This window comes from Capricornis sumatraensis, chromosome 9 (genome assembly GCF_032405125.1).
Source record: "Capricornis sumatraensis isolate serow.1 chromosome 9, serow.2, whole genome shotgun sequence".
Classification (NCBI taxonomy): domain Eukaryota; kingdom Metazoa; phylum Chordata; class Mammalia; order Artiodactyla; family Bovidae; genus Capricornis; species Capricornis sumatraensis.
In genome coordinates, this window is record NC_091077.1 from 59,975,163 (window position 1) to 59,994,424 (window position 19,262).

Genomic DNA, 19,262 nt, shown 5'->3' on the forward strand with positions numbered 1-19,262 from the left:
GACCATGTTACCTGGAGGACGCTCCCTGCCAAACCCAGTCACAGCCAGAGCTCCGAGAAAGGAGTTTTGGGAGCAGCTGAGAACTGACTCTGAGAACTGACTGCCCCAAGAACTATGCCAAGGAAGTAAGAGAAACCAGCCTCTGAGTCAGGCCAGGGAGATTTCTGTTCTGACCTGGCCTTTAGAGGCAAGACCTTCCTGGAAGCCACACCTTACTGAGTCCTGTGAGGTGGATCCCAACAGCTGCTGATGTCAAGAAGAAAAATAATCATAGTACAAGGCAACAAAATCCATCGTGTTCTTGTCATTTTTCAGGTACTATGTGAGGCAGGGGCTTTAGATAAGTTATCTCCTTTAATTCTCATAATAACTCTGGAGGTAACTTCAAACTTCATTTTGTCAATAACTGTTTTTTAAATCACTGCTTATGTTGAGGAAGTAAGTACTATTTTTAATTCTCTTCTACAGATGAGGAAAAAGACACTTGAAAAAATTAAGTAACTTGCCCAAGTTAGTTAGATATTAGAACTTGAAATCAGGTCTGCCCAGTGCCAAAGTCATGTTTCTTAAACTCTACTCTATATGAATTGCCTTCTGATTTTTAAAACCACTGTTTATTTATATCTATGTGCAAGGTAACTGTACTGTAATCATTAGAAAAAAATCATTCAAGGAAATAATGTTTCCTGGTTCATAATAAATGGTCAGTAAATATTAGCTTTAACAGAAGAAGAAATATTAGCTTAGACCTAACAGAAGCAAAAGATATTAAGAAGAGGTGGCAAGAATACACAGAAGAACTGTACAAAAAAGAGCTTCATGACCCAGATAATCACGATGGTGTGATCACTCACCTTGAGCCAGACATCCTGGAGTCTGAAGTCAAGTGGGCCTTAGGAAACATCACTACGAACAAAGCTACTGGAGGTGATGGAATTCCAGTTGAGCTATTTCAAATCCTGAAAGATGATGCTGTGAAAGTGCTGCACTCAATATGCCAGCAAATTTGGAAAACTCAGCAGTGGCCAGAGGACTGGAAAAATTCAGTTTTCATTCCAATCGCAAAGAAAGGCAAAGCCAAAGAATATTCAAACTACCACACAATTGCACTCATCTCACACACTCGGAGAAGGCAATGGCACCCCACTCCAGTATTCTTGCCTGGAAAATCCCATGGACGGAGGAGCCTGGTAGGCTGCAGTCCATGGGGTCGCTAGGAGTCAGACATGACTGAGCGACTTCACTTTCACTTTTCACTTTCATACATTGGAGAAGGAAATGGCAACTCACTCCAGTGTTCTTGCCTGGAGAATCCCAGGTTCGGGGGAGCCTGGTGGGCTGCCGTCTCTGGGGTCGCACAGAGTCAGACATGACTGAAGCGACTTAGCAGTAGCAGCAGCAAACACTAGTAAAGTAATGCTCAAAATCCAAGCCAGGCTTCAGCAATACGTGAACCGTGAACTTCCTGATGTTCAAGCTGGTTTTAGAAAAGGCAGAGGAACCAGAGATCAAATTGCCAACATCCGCCGGATCATGGAAAAAGCAAGAGAGTTCCAGAAAAACATCTACTTCTGCTTTATTGACTATGCCAAAGCCTTTGACTGTGTGGATCACAATAAACTGTGGAAAGTTCTGAAAGAGATGGGAATACCAGACCACCTGACCTGCCTCTTGAGAAACCTGTATGCAGGTCAGGAAGCAACAGTTAGAACTGGACATGGAACAACAGACTGGTTCCACATAGGAAAAGGAGTATGTCAACACTGTATATTGTCACCCTGCTTATTTAACTAATATGCAGAGTACATCATGAGAAACGCTGGGCTGGAAGAAGCACGAGCTGGAATTAAGACTGCCGGGAGAAATATCAATAACCTCAGATATGCAGATGACACCACCCTTATGGCAGAAAGTGAAGAGGAACTAAAAAGCCTCTTGATGAAAGTGAAAGAGGAGAGTGAAAAAGTTGGCTTCAAGCTCAACATTCAGAAAACAAAGATCATGGCATCTGCTCCCATCAGTTCATGGGAAATAGATGGGGAAACAATAGAAACAGTGTCAGACTTTATTTTGAGGGGGCTCCAAAATCACTGCAGATGGTGACTGCAGCCCTGAAATTAAAAGCCACTTACTCCTTGGAAGGAAAGTTATGACCAACCTAGATAGCATATTCAAAAGCAGAGACATTACTTTGGCAACAAAGGTCCGTCTAGTCAAGGCTACGGTTTTTCCAGTAGTCATGCATGGAAGTGAGAGTTGGACTATAAAGAAAGCTGAGCACCGAAGAATTGATGCTTTTGAACTGTGGTGTTGGAGAAGACTCTTGAGAATCCCTTGGAATGCAAGGAGATCCCACCAATCCATTTTAAAGGAGATCAGCCCTGAGTGTTCTTTGGAAGGATTGATGCTAAAGCTGAAACTCCAATACTTTGGCCACTGCATGCAAAAAGTTGACTCATTGGAAAAGACTCTGATGCTGGGAGGGATTGGGGGCAGGAGGAGAAGGGGACGACAGAGGATGAGATGGCTGGATGGCATCACCAACTCGATGGACATGAGTTTGAGTAAACTCCGGGAGTTGGTGATGGACAGGGAGGCCTGGTGTGCTGGGATTCATGGGGTCGCAAAGAGTCGGACATGACTGAGTGACTGAACTGAACTGAAATATTAGCTTATGTTACCCTACATATTATATGTTTATACACTGTGATGGTTAATTTTATGCATCAATTTGGCTAAGCCACAGTGCCCAGATATTTGGCCAGACACAGCTGGATATTGCTGTGAAGGCATTTCTAGATTAAGTTAACATATAAATCTGTTGACTTTGAGTAAAGCAGATTAACCACCCCCCATAATGTGGATGGGCCTCATCTAATCACTTGAAGAATGTAAAGGAAACAGACTGTCCTCCCCCAAGGAAGAGCTAATGCTACCTCCAGACAGGCTTCAGACTCAAGCTGCAATGTCAGCTCTTCCCTAGGTCTTCATCCTGCTGACCTCTCCTGAAGATTTTGGACTTGGCAACCTCCATAATCACATGAGCTAATCCCTTAAAATCAATCAATATTTATATATTTCTGTAGATATATATATCCATGATGTATATATTACTGCTTCTATTTCTCTGAGGAAGCTTGACTACTATACTGGAGCGGGTTGCTATTTCCTTCTCCAGGGGACCTTCCTGACTCAGGGATTGAACCCAGGTGTCCTGCATTGCAGGCAGGTTCTTTACCATCTCAGCCACCAGGGAAGCCCAGAGATATATAAAATAATGAAATAATCAGATGAGGAGATAAAATCTGGAAAGGTCTATATGAGAGGCAAAGAATTCAAACTGCCCAAATTCTTCCTAGAAATCTAGCTCCTAACGAAGAATACAGCCTCCAACTGTCACAATCGTCTCTACTTATGTGAAAAGCTGGTTTTCCTAATTTGGTTAGAAATTAATTAGAGATTAATGGTAGCTCTTATTCTCTCCTCCCTCCAGGCCTGTTTTCCATCAATAAAATGACAACTGCAGAAATGAACAGGCAAGTCCGCTGAAAGGTCAGGTCCTTCCTTTGCCCTCTCCCCTGCCCCTCGAGCTCAGTGTAGGGATGGGGGCTGGCAGTGGAGGTGCTGAAAAAAGAGCCTCTGTCTGGCAGCCAGAAATTCTGTGGACTGGGCCCAAGGTCACCACTCACCAGCCTGGTCACCTGGGACAGACCTCTTTCACAGGTCCCGGCTTTAGTTTCCTCCTTACCACAACAGTAATAATAAATGACTACTCTGAGGGTGACTGCAAAAATCAACATGAAATCCTATTTGTGACACTATTTCATGAAAAGCAAGTTTTCTTTCTCAGAAAACAGTCCATGTGTTAGTCATTCCATGTGTTAGTCAGTCCATTGTGTGACCCCATGGACTGTAGCCCACCAGGCTCCACCGTATATGGAATTCTCCAGGCAAGAATACTGGAGTGGATAGCCATTCCCTTCTCCAGGGGATCTTCCCGACCCAAGGATCAAACTCAGGTTTCCCGCATTGCAGGCAGATTCTTTACCATCTAACCCACCAGGGAGTCGCTAGAAAGCAGTCTGGTTGTTGAGTAAATGTCAGCATATCAGAGCAGGCTCAGCCCTGGGTAGCACTCTGGAGTCAGTTGGCCAGGATGGTTGATGGTCACTGCTCACATGCCTCATTGCTACTGATAGAGAGGGCATGAATGGTCATAATAGCCCCTTCAATGACAAGCATTTCCAGCTCCAAAGACTTAGCCTTCTGTTCTCTTCCTAATGGCCCCATCAGCTAGGCAGCCCAAGGAGGAAGAGGTTACACTCATGGCCACACACCAGGAATGAGACCTGGCTTGGCTGCAGCCCCATCCAGAAATTCAGGGTCTGTCCCTCCCCGGCTCCAGGTAAGGTCAGCTGACAAAACTTAACCTAATGATTCAGGGGCCAGGAGAACAAAGTGACTTGGTCACAAATCCTCCTTCTAAAGCCAAGGCCCTCTCACCATGGAGGAGAATCTGGGAGACAGATGAATTCTGGGAAAAGAAATTAATTTGAAAAAAAAAATCAAGTGCCACCAAGATTCTAATCCAAGAATTGGGCTGCCAGAAGAACTGAGAATCATTCATCAAACTGGAACTCAAACCTGATAAATCACTTTCTCTGTTATCTTAGGATTTTGGGGAAATGGAACAGATTTTCATATGACTAAGCTTGGTCACCAACTCACTCTGTGATATTAAACAAGTCATTTGGTATCTCTGAGTCTCAGTTTTCTCTTCCAAAAAAACCTAAAGTGGTACAAAATTAGTTTCCCAAACTTTAGACATTAGATTTTTGGAATCATGATTTTTGTCATCACACAGCTAATGTTTGCCAACTATTGGTCTCTGAAAGTGAAAAGAGAAAGTATTAGTCACCCAGTCATATCTGATTCTTTGCCACCTCATAGACTGTAGCCCACCAGGCTCCTCTGTCCATACAAGAATTCTTCAGGCAAGAATACTGGAGTAGGTACATATATTTATATATTTTAAAAGGAAGGAAACATGCTATCACTTCATAAATGTAAAACAGAGTCTGCATTAATAATTTGCAATTAATACATAATTATTATTTTTAAAATTCTCATATGCCAGATTCCTAAAAGCACTCCTCATACTCCCTCTGGGGGTCGCTCACCCCCAGTCTGCCATTATGCCAATGAAAAATCTTGATCTCTTGCAGCACTGCTAACTCCTAGGGAAGCCTTCCTGAACCCCTGCATTAGGCTAGTTCCCTCTGCCAGTCCCTATGGAGTCATTCATTGTGCTTCTCTGTCATTCACAGAAGTCTGTCTTCCCTGCTAAAAGGTGGTGGCTGAGGGTATTGGCTCTAGTGTGCATTGCTATGGAGAAGGCAATGGCACCCCACTCCAGTACTCTTGCCTGGAAAATCCCATGGATGGAGGAACCTGGTAGGCTGCAGTCCATGGGGTTGCTAAGAGTCAGACACGACTGAGCAACTTCACTTTCACTTTTCACTTAAATGCATTGGAGAAGGAAATGGCAACCCACTCCAGTGTTCTTGCCTGGAGAATTCCAGGGATGGGGGAGCCTGGTGGGCTGCGGTCTATGGGGTCGCACAGAATTGGACACGACTGAAGTGACTTAGCAGCAGCAGCAGCGCGTTGCTATATGTATCAGCTTGGTCATCTTACTTAACAGTGTTACCTTACCTTATCTACCTCAGCTTCTTTAGCCTCAGAAGGAGGTTTATTTTTTCTTCAATGAACAGAACCTGAAAAAAAAAAAAAGTTAAAAATAACTTGGGTGAGAAAGGCAGAAGAGACTTAAGGTAGCCCAGAAGAGTTGAAATCAAGGGAATAATCTATCAACTGGAGGAGATAGGAAAATGCTTATATTATTCAATATAATCTACAATATTCAACCTAAGTCACTCCATTCACATTATTCATTACAACTATTATGACCATAACTGATAGTTATTTAGTGGTTACTATTGTGCCAAGTACTTCTTCTGTATGATTTCACCTAATTTCCACAACCACTATTATTACCACTTTTTGTTGTTGTTCAATCACTTAGTGGTGTCTGACTCTTTGTGACCCCATGGACAGCAGCACACCAGGCTCATCTGTCCTCTACTGTCTTCCAGAGTTTGAATTGCCCTCTGCTTTTCCCAGTGGCATATTGGACACTTTATTCTCACTTTACAGAGGAAGAAATTAAAAGAGAGACTATGTGTGTGGTCCAAGAACACAACCAGTAAGTGGCAGAGCAGGGACTTGAACTTGAGTCTGCATGACTTGAGGCCCTGTGCTCTCACCCCAGGTAGCACAGTTCTGGTACTAGGCACCATGGTCACTCCTCCTCCAGGCCCCAAGCTGACCATCTGCTCCCCTCCAGAGGCTGCTCGTCCTGTGACCAGCTGAATGTGATCAATTCCTGAGAAGACACAGCAACACATGTCTTCTCTCTTCTGTAACTATCAGTTTCCTTCTGAGCTGTCCCTCTTCCTTTCTTTCCCTTTCTGATCCTTCCTACAAGCATCACCAGATTAAAGTTTGTCACCCTCATCGTGTTGCAGGAAGCCAGCGAGTGCCCCTCCCTCGCCAAGGAGTGACAGTGGCTCTGAGTCTGTCCCACAAAGCACCAGTGAATCTGGTGGCTTCTAAACAGAGTTCCATGGTGGAAACTCAAGGAGAGAGCATCTGAAAGGGTAGGTCAGCTTCATCTTTCTTACACAATTACTCCCTGAACTGCATTAATTGAACAAGGCTAAACTCAAGAAACTACTAACAGAATGGCCCTGGGCAAAGAATGCAACTGCTACTGCTGCTGCTAAGTCGCTTCGGTCGTGTCCGATTCTGTGTGACCCCATAGACCGCAGCCCACTAGGCTCCTCTGTCTCTGGGATTCTCCAGGCAAGAATACTGGAGTGGGGTGCCTTTGCCTTCTCCAATGCATGAAAGTGAAAAGCGAAAGTGAAGTCGCTCAGTCATGCCGACTCTTAGCGACCCCATGGACTGCAGCCTACCAGGCTCCTCCGTCCATGGGATTTTCCAGGCAAGAGTACTGGATTGGGGTGCCATTGCCTTCTCCAGAAAGAATGCAAAGACCCAGGATTTCTTCTGGCTAGGCCACTAAGCAGGTATCTCTGGGCTGCAGTTCTCCTCATTGGTAATATGGAAATGACCAACCTGTCTTACAGCACTAGCTGGGGACCCAAGGAGAGACAGTGGACAATATTGTGCATGTGAAGTATGCATGAGATGTACGGGTAAGCAAACCCATGTGAAGAATTATGATTAAAAGTAATGTCTCTCTCTCTAGCATTTGAAAAACCTCTTTTCCCTTTTTCCCTTCCATGGGTCCTGGTTCCCATTAATACTGATCTCCTCTTCATGCCATTTTCATTTCATCTTCCCAGGTCCTCCAGATGCCATCTCCTCCCTCTGCATCAGTGCAAATTATAGGTCTTTGGGCCCTAAATCCAACTGACTGTTTTCTCGGATCCAACAACCTGGACTGCTGATTCAGCATGACCAGAGTAGACACCAGCTTAAACAGACCTGCCACCTCTGTGCTCCTTTCCATTGTCTTGGCCCTCATCACCTCCCTGTCTCTTCCTTAGAGATTTCTGGCCATCCTGGGACAGGCAAAAGCTGATTGGGTCACCATCTCCATTATTCATCCTCTATGCTGACAAACTCTCAGGTGAGGCAACCACACGAAGGTGGCCCCATCCCTGAGAACTACTGCCCTCAGCTCTGCTCCAGGCCAGCCTACCACCTGCTGCAACTACCCCACAAATTTCAGAAATTTAATGGACAAGCCAGGTCCTGGAGCAGCAGGTCAAAGAGATAAATATTCTAATTAAAATATTCCTTATCAAGAGCCAAGACATTTGCATGATGAAAAACATGCCTGCATGTGCCCTTCCTCAGTCCAGAGTAAGAGGGTCAGAGCTTCCCAGACCCCACAGGGAATGGGAATGGTTGTCCGAGGCAGGAGCCATGGAACTGTAGCCTCCTCAGCAACAGCAGACTCAAGGGCATCAGGTTCTTAGCCGTAATCAAGAGACCCTGAGCCAGGGCTCACCTGTCCCAGATGGACAGTGATTAAAAATTTAACAATAAATAAGTACTTTAACCTGGAGGAGCTTAACTCTAGGTTTTGAAATTTAATCCTTTTTGTCTCCTGCTACAAGTCTTTCCCACCTGCCCACCTTCTGGAAATTCAGACTGAAAACCTTCTGCAAAGCTAAATTCTTGGTGTTTTTAATAAATTAGTTAGTCTGGAAGATGGTGAAGGACAGGGAGGCCTGGTGTGCTGCAGTCCGTGGGGTCACAGAGTCGAACATGAATGAGTGACTAAACAGCAAGTTAGTCTGTGAGACATCAATAGGTGTGATCCTCACTTACAGAAATTAACACATGAAAAAAACTCCATTGGAGTGAAAATTCACATCACAAATGGTTGACTCTTTAAAGTGAGATCCCTATGTAGATTGAGGATATAAATTGAACTCCAAAAGTTCAGGCTCCTGGACTGAGAAGGCACCCCAAGTATTTAAGGTACAAGCCCCTCCTAATCAAAAGTTATAGGCTTGAAATGCTTCTATAATTACACAGATGGAAAAACAGAAGACAAAGAGGGGAAAGGACTTGCCGAATAGCACCTGGCAGCTCAGACGGACCCGTGCCCCAAAGCCTGGTCTTCTGATCCCTCTGCCAGTGGCTGCTCAACCTCTGGATTTCTGCTATATGACCTTTCCTCCAAGAATGAGCTCAAGAAAGAATTAGGTATCCCTAAACAGGTTCTGTGGAGAAGGCGTTGTCACCCCACTGCAGTACTTTTGCCTGGAAAATCCCATGGATGGAGGAACAAGGAAATTGCAACCCACTCCAGTGTTCTTGCCTGGAGAATCCCAGGGAGGGGGGAGCCTGGTGGGCTGCTGTCTATGGGGTTGCACAAAGTCAGACACAACTGAAGCGGCTTAGCAGCAGCAGCAGCAGCAAACAGGCTCTGACTTTTTCCATCGCACTAATCACAATTTGTAATGATATATGATTTCTCAATGCCTCTCTTTCCAACTAGACAGTGCCCTCCATGAGATAGGGACCTGTTTGGTACACCAGAATTTCTAGCACCTAACAGTGCTCAGCACTTAGTGGAAGGCCAATAAATATGTATTGGATGGTTGGACAGATAGGATTTACAATGATGTCTCCCACATAATAGAAAATAGGAATACTGAAAAGAGAGGAGTTTGCCCACAACCAGGAACAAGTCTGTGCCATAGGGCCAGTGAAGGCAGGGGGACCTCACTCTCCCTCTGGCCTCAGTGTCCAGGATTGGACCAAACAGGCTTTGACAAGCCTTCCAACTCATAATGGTCTACGTATATTTTGAATTTTATGTAATGAATCTGGGATATGGATAGAACACAAAGTGCTGAACATTATGCATGCATGTGTGCTAAGTCACTTCAGTCACGTTGACTCTTCGCGACACTATGGACTGTAGCCCACCAGGCTCTTCTGTCCATAACACTCTCCAGGCAAGAATACTGGTGTGGGTTGCCATGCCATTCTCCAGGGGATCTTCCCAACCCAGCTATCGAACCCTCGTCTCTTACATCTTCTGCATTGGCAGGCCGATTCTTTACAACTAGTGCCACCTTAGAAGCCTCACGGGTAAGGTCAGGTGAAGTCGCTCAGTCGTGTCCAACTCTTTGCGACCCCGTGGACTGTAACCTGCTAGGCTTCTCCGTCCACGGGATTCTCCAGGCAAGAATACTGGAGTGGATTGCCATTTCCTTCTCCAGGGGATCTTCCCGACCCAGGGATCGAACCAGGGTCTCCCGCATTGGAGGCAGACGCTTTCCGTAAAAGGGCTGGGGGCCCTGAGGCCCCCCAACCCCCAGCGTTATGGTTTCACACCGCCCTCTAGTGGCTAGAACATGTTACTAAACTCGCGGTTTGTTTTTGTTTTTTGGAAAACTGAGTTTATTATACTCAGCCAGTTTGTAGGCCTGGCTGAGTATAATTAATAACTTACATATGTATGAAATATATTAAATCCATCAAGATATTCATTTATCCACTGAACAACTCACACCCAGGGCCTACTATACACCCAGGACAGGTGTCAGATATATTCCCTGCCCCTGCTTGTACTTCAGAAAGGGAAATACTCAATTATCACACACAACTGGATTAAGGACCACTGTGATGAGTGTTAAGGAGGAAGTATACAGAGTGTTAAAGTGGAATATAGCAAGCGATGGATCCCCTTAAGGAAGGCTTCTGTGAAGGAATCTTGCTTAAGCTTCTGTTTGAAAGAAGAGGAAGAATTAGCATGACAAAAGTGAGGGGGCTGGGGGCTGGGGGAGAAAGAGGCAAAGAATTCCAGGCAAGAAATAGCTGGAGAGAGAAGGCCAGGTGGCCTGGGTGGAGAAGGGCACCAGATGAGGAGGAAAAATAGGTGGTATTATCACCCCCATCACTTTCCCGTTAGTGTGGAAACTGAAGCCCAGAGATGTGACGTGAGTTGCCTGTAAGACACGGCTTCTGAGTAGTGATAGAGAATATGAGGCCCAGGTGGCCAGGGTAGACACTGAAGGGTAGAAAGAGCTGTGGGGATGGGGGGCGAGGCAGAGAGTGGCTGTGGGGAATGGGGACTGTAGCACATAGCTCATTCAGCCTAATGAAAGCTTAGACAGTAGCCGCTGGAAGGTACTTGAAAGGTCATCTAGGCCTCCCTGGTGACAAGTGAGAAAACAGGCCCAGAGGATGGTCAGTCACGTAGCCAGTGGAAGGCAAAGCTCCATCCCCCACACCCGGAATCCTCAGGTCTGCAGGAGATCCCTGCCCCCGGTGCTCTGGTCCCCTTTGATGGACTCCATTTGTCCCCAGAATGGTCCTCTCCCAGCCTATGAGTACTTCAGTCCTAGGATACATCCGCCACACCCTGGGGGCAGGGGCTTCTGGGTCCACACAGATGAACTCTGCATCCCATGGACCCTGCCCCCAGACCCACACAGCAGGACCGGCCAGCTATTGCTGCACTGAGTTCCTGCCATCTCTCTTGGCGTACTGTGTGCGCTCTCTCCCTTTGGGGCCTGCCCGCAAACACTTCTCTCCACTCACAGCACTCTTTCCTCTTCTCCCAGCATGGATAACTGTGGTCTTTCTCCAGGTCTTAGCTCGGAGATCTTCCTCTGCAGAAGCCATCCCCGTTCTCCCTGGAGCCCCCCTCTATCAGACTTCCCCAGTGGAGCACTGATCACACTGCATTCTGATTGCCTGTTGTCCTTTCCATCTCTCAAGTAGGCTTGAATACCCAGAGGCCAAAGATCTTATAGATCTCATTTTCTCCTAATTCTCCAATTTCCAGCAACTAGCCCAGTGCCTGGCACTTAGAAGGTGCCCAGAACTATTCCTTTAATAAATAAAGGAAGGAAAATAAATTACTCAAACCTCCCAGCTCTATGTTCTTCATTTCCATCAGCCCATCATCCTCTGCCCTCTTTATGTCCAACTGGGCCTGTTCACTGCTATCGTCTAGCCTGAGAGAAAGAAAACAGCTCTGACCCAGCCCAGGCAGTGATTCATCAACCTTATTACTTGTGGCAGCTGCTGGTGTCCCCTCACCTCCCAGGGAAAACGGAGCAAGAAGTAGCAAGGAGATGTCTACCTTTCAGACTTCTTATCATTTCATCCACCACCGACACTTGTTTTCCTGGTGACTCAGAACACATTTGAAAAGTGAGTTTTCTTCCTAACCAGCTCCCACAGCATTCTGAGGCTTGGGTGAGCCTACAAACCATCATGGACCCAAAGCCAAAAACTCATACAAGGTAGCCCACAGTGAATCAGCTATCCTTCAGCTTGCATGCAAAATGGAATCTGGTGGTCCTGTTCAATCAATGGTGTGTATGTGTTGAAAGCCTACTATGAGCTAGGCTATGTTAGCAGCATTCCACCAGTGGAAAATAGTCAGACTTAGTCAGACTTTGTCCCTCCCCTCTGCAGAACAAACTTCTGGTAAAAAATCCAGAATTAAGCAACTTATTACACAATTGTTCAATGACAATTAAGATGCAAACTGAAGAGGAAAAATGCACAGTGCTAAGAACACAGCCTGAGTGGCCCAACCTCACCTGGTAGGTCAGGGCAGCTGCCCTGTGGCTGTGACCGTTGGGTTGAAAGCTAAAGGAGTAGGTGTTAAGTAGGCAAAGTAGGGTGGGAGTGTGTGTACATGTGATGTATGTGCATGCACACATGTGGGTACATTCAAACGTGTGAGCATGTACAGCCATAGGTATAGTATGTGTGTGTGAGCATATATGTGCCATATATGTTTTGTGTGTACATTGTTGTTTAGTCACTAAGTCACATTTCAGTCTTTTGAGACACCATGAACTGTAGCCCACCAGGCTCTTCTGTCCATGGGATTTCCTAGGCAAGAATACTGGAATGGGTGGCCATTTCTTTCTACAGGGGATCTTCCCAACCCAGGGATCGAACCTGCATCTCCTGCATTGCACACAGATTCTTTACCCCTGAACCACCAAGAAGGCCCACATATTGTTTGTATACATGTATGTATAAGCATGCATGCACAAATGTGTGCACACATATGCCATAAGGATAAGTGTGTCCAGGTGTGAAGGCATGCAGGTGCATATGTGTGTGTGTGTGTATGTCCCAAACACATATGTGTCTCTTATAGAGTCAGACACTCTTCAGCTTCTGGGCCTCTTTTCCACCATAAGAAATCATCCTTGTGAAGCAGATTGCAGTGCTTCTCCATGTGGAACTGAGGTTCTCAAACCTCGTTCAGCTGTGGATCATTTCAATGACAATAATAACAGCTAATCCACGTTAACTGTGTGATGGTCTCAGTGCCACACACTTTATGTTCCTTTTCTAATTTACTCCTTCTGCAACCTCAGAAGCAGGCCTGGCTATTGTTCCATTTTGTAGAAGAGGAAACAGAGATTCAGAGAGAGGAAGGGTTATTCCCAAGGTCATCCAGCAAGTTAGTTTGGGAGCTGTGTTGTGAACACAGGTCTGACTCCAAAGCACGTGCTCTATTCCACTGAACTCTCTTTCCTGTCGTGAAGGCAGAGGACATGGTGGATGGGCGATATGGCAGGTCCCCTCCCACTGTTACTGAACAACACCCTCCCAGCAATGAATGGAAAATATCTTCAGTGAAACCCCAGACCCAGTTCAACCACTGATTCATGATGCCTTTGGAAACATCTCTCCCTCTCTATTGCCCTTGAGTTTTCTGAACTCTGCCATTGTACAAAGATAACTTGGCTCCACCACACACAAATTATAGGATGGTTACGTATCTCCCAAAAGCTCTGCTTCTTCATTGCTAAAATGGAGCTAATACTAAACTGCAGACAGCATTACTGTAGGGATTAACTGAGCATATGTATGCAAAACGCTCAACCCAGTGACTGCCTCCTAGCATATGCTCATTAAATGCACTGTCACTGATGTTGAGGAATCCAGTCGCCTCTATGTCCACCATGCCTCCTAATAGCCATGTGACCTTAGCAAAAGTTACTTAGCTCTCAAATTCTCCTCACTTGTAAAAGAGGAATAAAAATAGTACCTACTTTATAGGTTTGTTTCAGGACTAAATGAGATAATGCACTTAGTACAAAGTAATTGCCCAGCAAGTGTTGGGTAACATTATTATTATTTGAGTATACTGAGCAATAATATAAGCAGGGATTATTTAGGGTCTAATTTTGTCCCAATTTGAGGGTTTAGAAGAAAATTTAAGGAAGGAAACAGGGTTTGCTAAATATTGGATTGTTCATAATTTTTTTTTCTTGCAAAACCGAACCTGGCTCATGGGTCAACAGAAAGTCAGTTTCCCTTTGGCTCTGAGGTCAGTGGTTGAATGCAGTTTATTCTTGTGCTGGCTCACAGTTTGGTTCAGTTCAAGGCCATGACCATGACTAAGTGATTCACCCTTGCCAAAAACCATAATAATGGTTATATTCTAAATATTTACACTACAAGAAACCAAACTGGCCCAAACTTCAGGGGTCATAGGTACCACTCATTCACTCAATGGAGTTCTTTCATTCATCCAACTCAGAATTGTTGACCATGCACTTTGTGCCTGGCACTGGGTCATGCTGGTGGCTGATGGGTTGGAGACCCATATACAAGCTTGGCTGATTTTGGAGAAGACTGGATCAGGACTCTCAGAGATGGTAACAGCTCCTGAGCTATGCAGAGTCCTGGAGAGAAAGCAGGCCGATGTGTTTGGTGCATCTCACAGTGTGTCCTATCTGACCTGGGAAAGGTCCGTAGGGGTCATCTCAGCAAATACATGCATTTGACAGGTGGGAAAACCTAAGCCCAGAGAGAGAAAGGGAAGGCCCCGATATCCCCAGACCAGGCTAGCATCCCGCTCCCCTGACTTCTACATCACCACCAAAGTGAGCCCCCTCCTTCATTCCCAGGGTTTCAGGTCTACCTCATACAGACATGTAGTTCTACAAACAGCCTCATAGTGACAATAAGAATAAAAAGGCAGGACTTCCCTGGGGGTCCAGTGGTTAAGAACCTGCCTACCAATGCAGGGGACACGGGTTTGATTCCTGGTCTGGAAAGATTCCATGTGCCATGGGGCAGCTAAGCCTGGGCGCCACAACTGCTGAAGCCTGCTCACTCTAGAGCCTGTGCTCCCCAACAAGGGAAGCCACAACAAGAAGCCTGTGCAGCGCGACTAGGGTGTAGCCCCCTCTCACCACAACTGTCGAAAGCACACGTACAGCAAAGAAGATCCAGCACACCCAAGAAACAAGCTATCTTTTTTAAAAAGTTAGCTCTTATAAAATGACTTTTAAAAAAAGAATAGAAAAGCAACCTTACTAATAATAGTATCTACCATTAACTGGGTAATTACTTGATGCCAGGTATTTTGTTAAGCATTTTATACCTCAATCATTTTAATAATCAAAACAACCACAGTGGAAGGTTATTGTTACTCCGTTTAAAAGAAAGGACACTGAGGTTCAGAGAGGGGAAAGGATTTTCCTATGGTAACACAGCTAGAAGTTGCAGAGCCATAACTGAACTTGTCTCTGCCTGGCTTCAAACCCAGTATCCACGTATCCATGGCCACCATGAAATGTCCCTCTTTAGGAGACAGGACACAGGGTACCTTCCTGCACTTTTCTAGGCTGGCAATGGTTTGATCTCTACAGCTGAGAGGGGAAAGAAAGAGCAGCAGGTGAGCAAAGGGGCTTGATTCCAGTCCGAGGATTGAGCACCCACTAAGATCCAGGCTGTAACAACTGATAAGGTTGAAAAGTGATGGAGCACTCACTGTCTGATGAGCATGGACAAGTATAATGTCTGTTCCAGTGTCTGACCCAAGCTAATGGATACACCAGATGCTGTGAGATAGCAGACCATTTTCTTTTCTTCTAGAGAGAGAGCACAGTAGAATATTAAGCCCATGGGCTCCAGAGCCAGACTGGGTTAATTCCCAGCTCTGTCTCTTACCAGGTATGTGACCTCATGCAGTATTAGCATTTATTAAGTGTCATTTTTTGCTCTATAAAACTGGGATAATAATATGTACTTTTTAAAATTGAAGTCTAGCTTATTTACTCTGCTGCACAGCAAAAGTGACTCAGTTATACATATATAATCTTTTCTTATTCTTTTCCATTATGGTTTATCATAGGACATTGAATATAGTTTTCTGTGCCATACCTCAGGATCTTGCTGTTTATCCATTCTAAATGTGATAGTTGCATCTACCAACCCCAAACTCCCAGTCCACCCCTCTCCCTGCCGCCGCTGGCAACCACAAGTCTGCCCTCTATGTCTGTGAGACAGTTTCTGTTTTGTACATAGGTTCATTTGTGCCATATTTTAGATTCCAGATACAAGTGATATCATATGGAATAATATCTATTTTCTAGTGTCATTATAAAGACTAAATGAGCCACTATTTAGAACTCAAAATAATACCTAACACATAGTAAGAACTAAATATATGTTAGCTAGTTTTTAAAAATTATGTAAACTAGAGGTAATAGCTGATCATTCAAATTAAGATACTTCGGCCTATATAATAACAGAGTCTCTGACCCAAAGTGGCTTTAACAAGAAGCTCTTGTTAGTATCTCTCACTATGAAAACCATCTGGAAGACAATGATTCCAGGCTCAAGGATGTCCCCAGGAACTCAGGATTGTCTCATTCTTCCTCCCAACATCTTCCACATATCACCAACGCCTGCCCTCATATCCGGAGATGGCTACCACAGCTTCAAGCATCACATCTTCACAGAGCCACACCCACAAACAGAACAGAAGGGACATGGAAATCTCTCTTGCACGTGTCACTTTCTTATGAGGAAGGAAAGTATTCCCTCAGAGCCTCTAGGAAGACTTCCCTTGTCTGTTATTAGCCAGAACAGGAGCGTGTGATCCTCTCAGCCACTGTAGAAGGCCAAAAGGCAAGATTCCGGCATTTTCAGTCACTACCTAGAGCTGGGCTCTAGAGCAAGGAAGATGAGAGGAAGAAGAGCTACTAAGTGGGCAACTGACCTGCCTTGCAAAATAGTCTTGAGAAGGAAATGTGATAAAAGGTACAGGAATCCTGTGGAGTTGATCACTTTCACTACACACAGGCAAGCTAATGTTCTCATAATAATTGCAAAGCTAATTAGAGTCTGCAGAAAAGCAGGATGTCAGTAATTCTGGGTAGTGCTGTTCTTTTTCTGAGGCCATGACAGATGAGGGGAAAATAAAAGGAAGCCAACTGCCTCATGGCCAGACACTGAAACTGACATTGCATGACTTCCTAATAACCCAGACCCAGGGAACAACCAGTCACCAAATTCCCCTGTCAGTTTGGTAGGTTATAAATAAAGTCTGGAGAGAGAGAAAGTGAAGTGAGTTTAGAACACTGGTAAGAATTCCTCTGATAGGTGGAAACTTTTGTTTAGAAAACATGGTCTAGATCAGGGATCAGATAGACAGTATTTTAGGATTTGCAGACACTATGATCTCTCTAGCAAGTAACCATTGCACTGAGTACTATGAAAGCAGCCAATATGACCCAATAAAACTTCATTTATAAAAACATGTGGAGGGCAAGATTTGGCTCGCAGACCATAGTTTGCAACCCCTGTTCTCTATGCCAAGTTACATAAGACATAAACCTAGGCCAAGGGTCTCAAACTCAAATGTGCATGGGCCTACTCAAGGCAAATAAAGAAGCAAGCAGGCTGGGTGGGGTCTCTGGTGGTGCGGAGAATACATGACTCATGGAAAGAGGGCAGTTGTAAAAAAGCAATATAGTCAGATCCTCCAGTTTTTCAAGAAAACCAGAAATGCAGATGTTTATATCTTCTAATTTTTTTTAGTGCTGGCAACTAATTCAAAATTTTAAATCTGATGCAGACCAAACAAAACCCACTAGGTGCAGACAGTGTGTGACCTCTGGCTTAGAAGATCATCCTTCTTGAGCAACGTGCTATGACTACCAAGTACACATGACATATTTGAGTGACACGATCCAGGAAACTTAGCACAAAGCCATTCTGACCTATTGGGAATGGAATGTATAACTGCTACCATCGTGCCTGGTGGCCAAGCCTAAGTGGGAGGCCGTACACAGGAGAGTCAGCAATTAGCCTGTCTGTACCATTTTCCTCTCCCTACCTCATTAATGCTCTGCTTTCTCATGGGGGTGGCATCTGCAGTGTTCTGTGACGTTGGATGCTGTGTAGCATTCCTCTTACACACCTTCCCAACATACCTCAGAGGAACAATGAGGTCATGTATAGAAAGATATTTTGCAAACCATAAAACCTTGGCCAGTTTCTGACTTTCACTGACCCAAATTCAGAGGCTCCAATGATGGGTATATTCTGCAGAGACCCCTAGAAGCAAAGCAAGGAGGACAGACACAAAGCAAAAGGAAACAGCCACTTCTGGTAAAAACGTCCTTATGCTGTGTCTGACCCTACTCTGAGGAAGCCCGGGAATCCCGTAAATACCCTGGGCTGCAGACAGCTCACCATGTGACACCCTGTCCTTGGCTGTCTTTTAGCTGCTGCCCTCACCTATTCTTAACATCTTTACCCTTTTCCCAGTTTCTGTCCACCTGAGAGATCCTGAGAATTTGCTGGGAGCCTCTTCTCGCCCAGCTCAGCACTCCATCTTCCCACCTTCTGCCTGGAATCTCAGCTTTAAAGGATATGCTGGCCTGCCTTTCTTATCTCTCAAAACCACTCTCTTGTTTCCCTCGGCCTTATCTTAGGACGAGGAAGGGAGCACCAGGCAGACACAGAGAAACATAGAGAAAAAGAACAATGCAAACTTTCTAGCCCAGATCCTGTTCAGATGCCTACTTGCCCCATGCTCACTTTGGTTCAAATTAGGTCAGTAGTTTTCCAGTGGTTCCTCAGCACCTGTGATTCTTCAGAATTGCCTTAGGGACCCAGGTAGGAAAAGTAAGGGGGATGCCACAGGTCAGGGCTCACTTCAAGAGAGAAGTTTTATCATACCTGTTTTGTATATTATAGTCCTACATAACACTGTGATTGAAAAAAATTATTCCATTGCCTAAAAAAAGAGTTTGAAAATTCCCAAGCTAGCCACCATAGCTAGATCACATGGAGATCAGGCTCCTATACTGAAGAATCCTATAGGATACCCAAAGGTAAGCAGCATTTTTTGGCAAAAGGCAACTCAGAGAATATTGGGCTAAATTTTTGCCCAAAATTAAAATAATTTTATTGAGTCTTACATGGGGAAAATGTATCTGTTCACACACAATTCAAATTATCTATGTCATTGAATGAAGAATAGCATTGAGGAAATGAATAACCACTTAAAATGAATATCTGTTTATATCTACTTGGTGCAACATTTCTAGTTTTTCATTCTGCAGATGGGTTGTAAAGTGCTTCTCAAAGCTGCCATGAGATCCCAGTCATTACTGCTTAGTGGACAGACTATCCCTAGGTCTCTATGGGGATTGTCAACAGGGCAGAAACTCTAAAGTAGTGTCCAAGGTGCTGTTTTCTTCCCCTTTTTTCTCAAGTTCAGATTTTTCCCATATGGGCTGCAGATTTATCCTACAAGGATCATAAACCCCAGGTCTGTGAACAAGCAAGCAGATCAGGAAGGCAGAGCCAACTGCAAGGAGCCTGTGGGCAGAAGCCAGAATGAGTAAAGGGATGTGTTCAGCCAG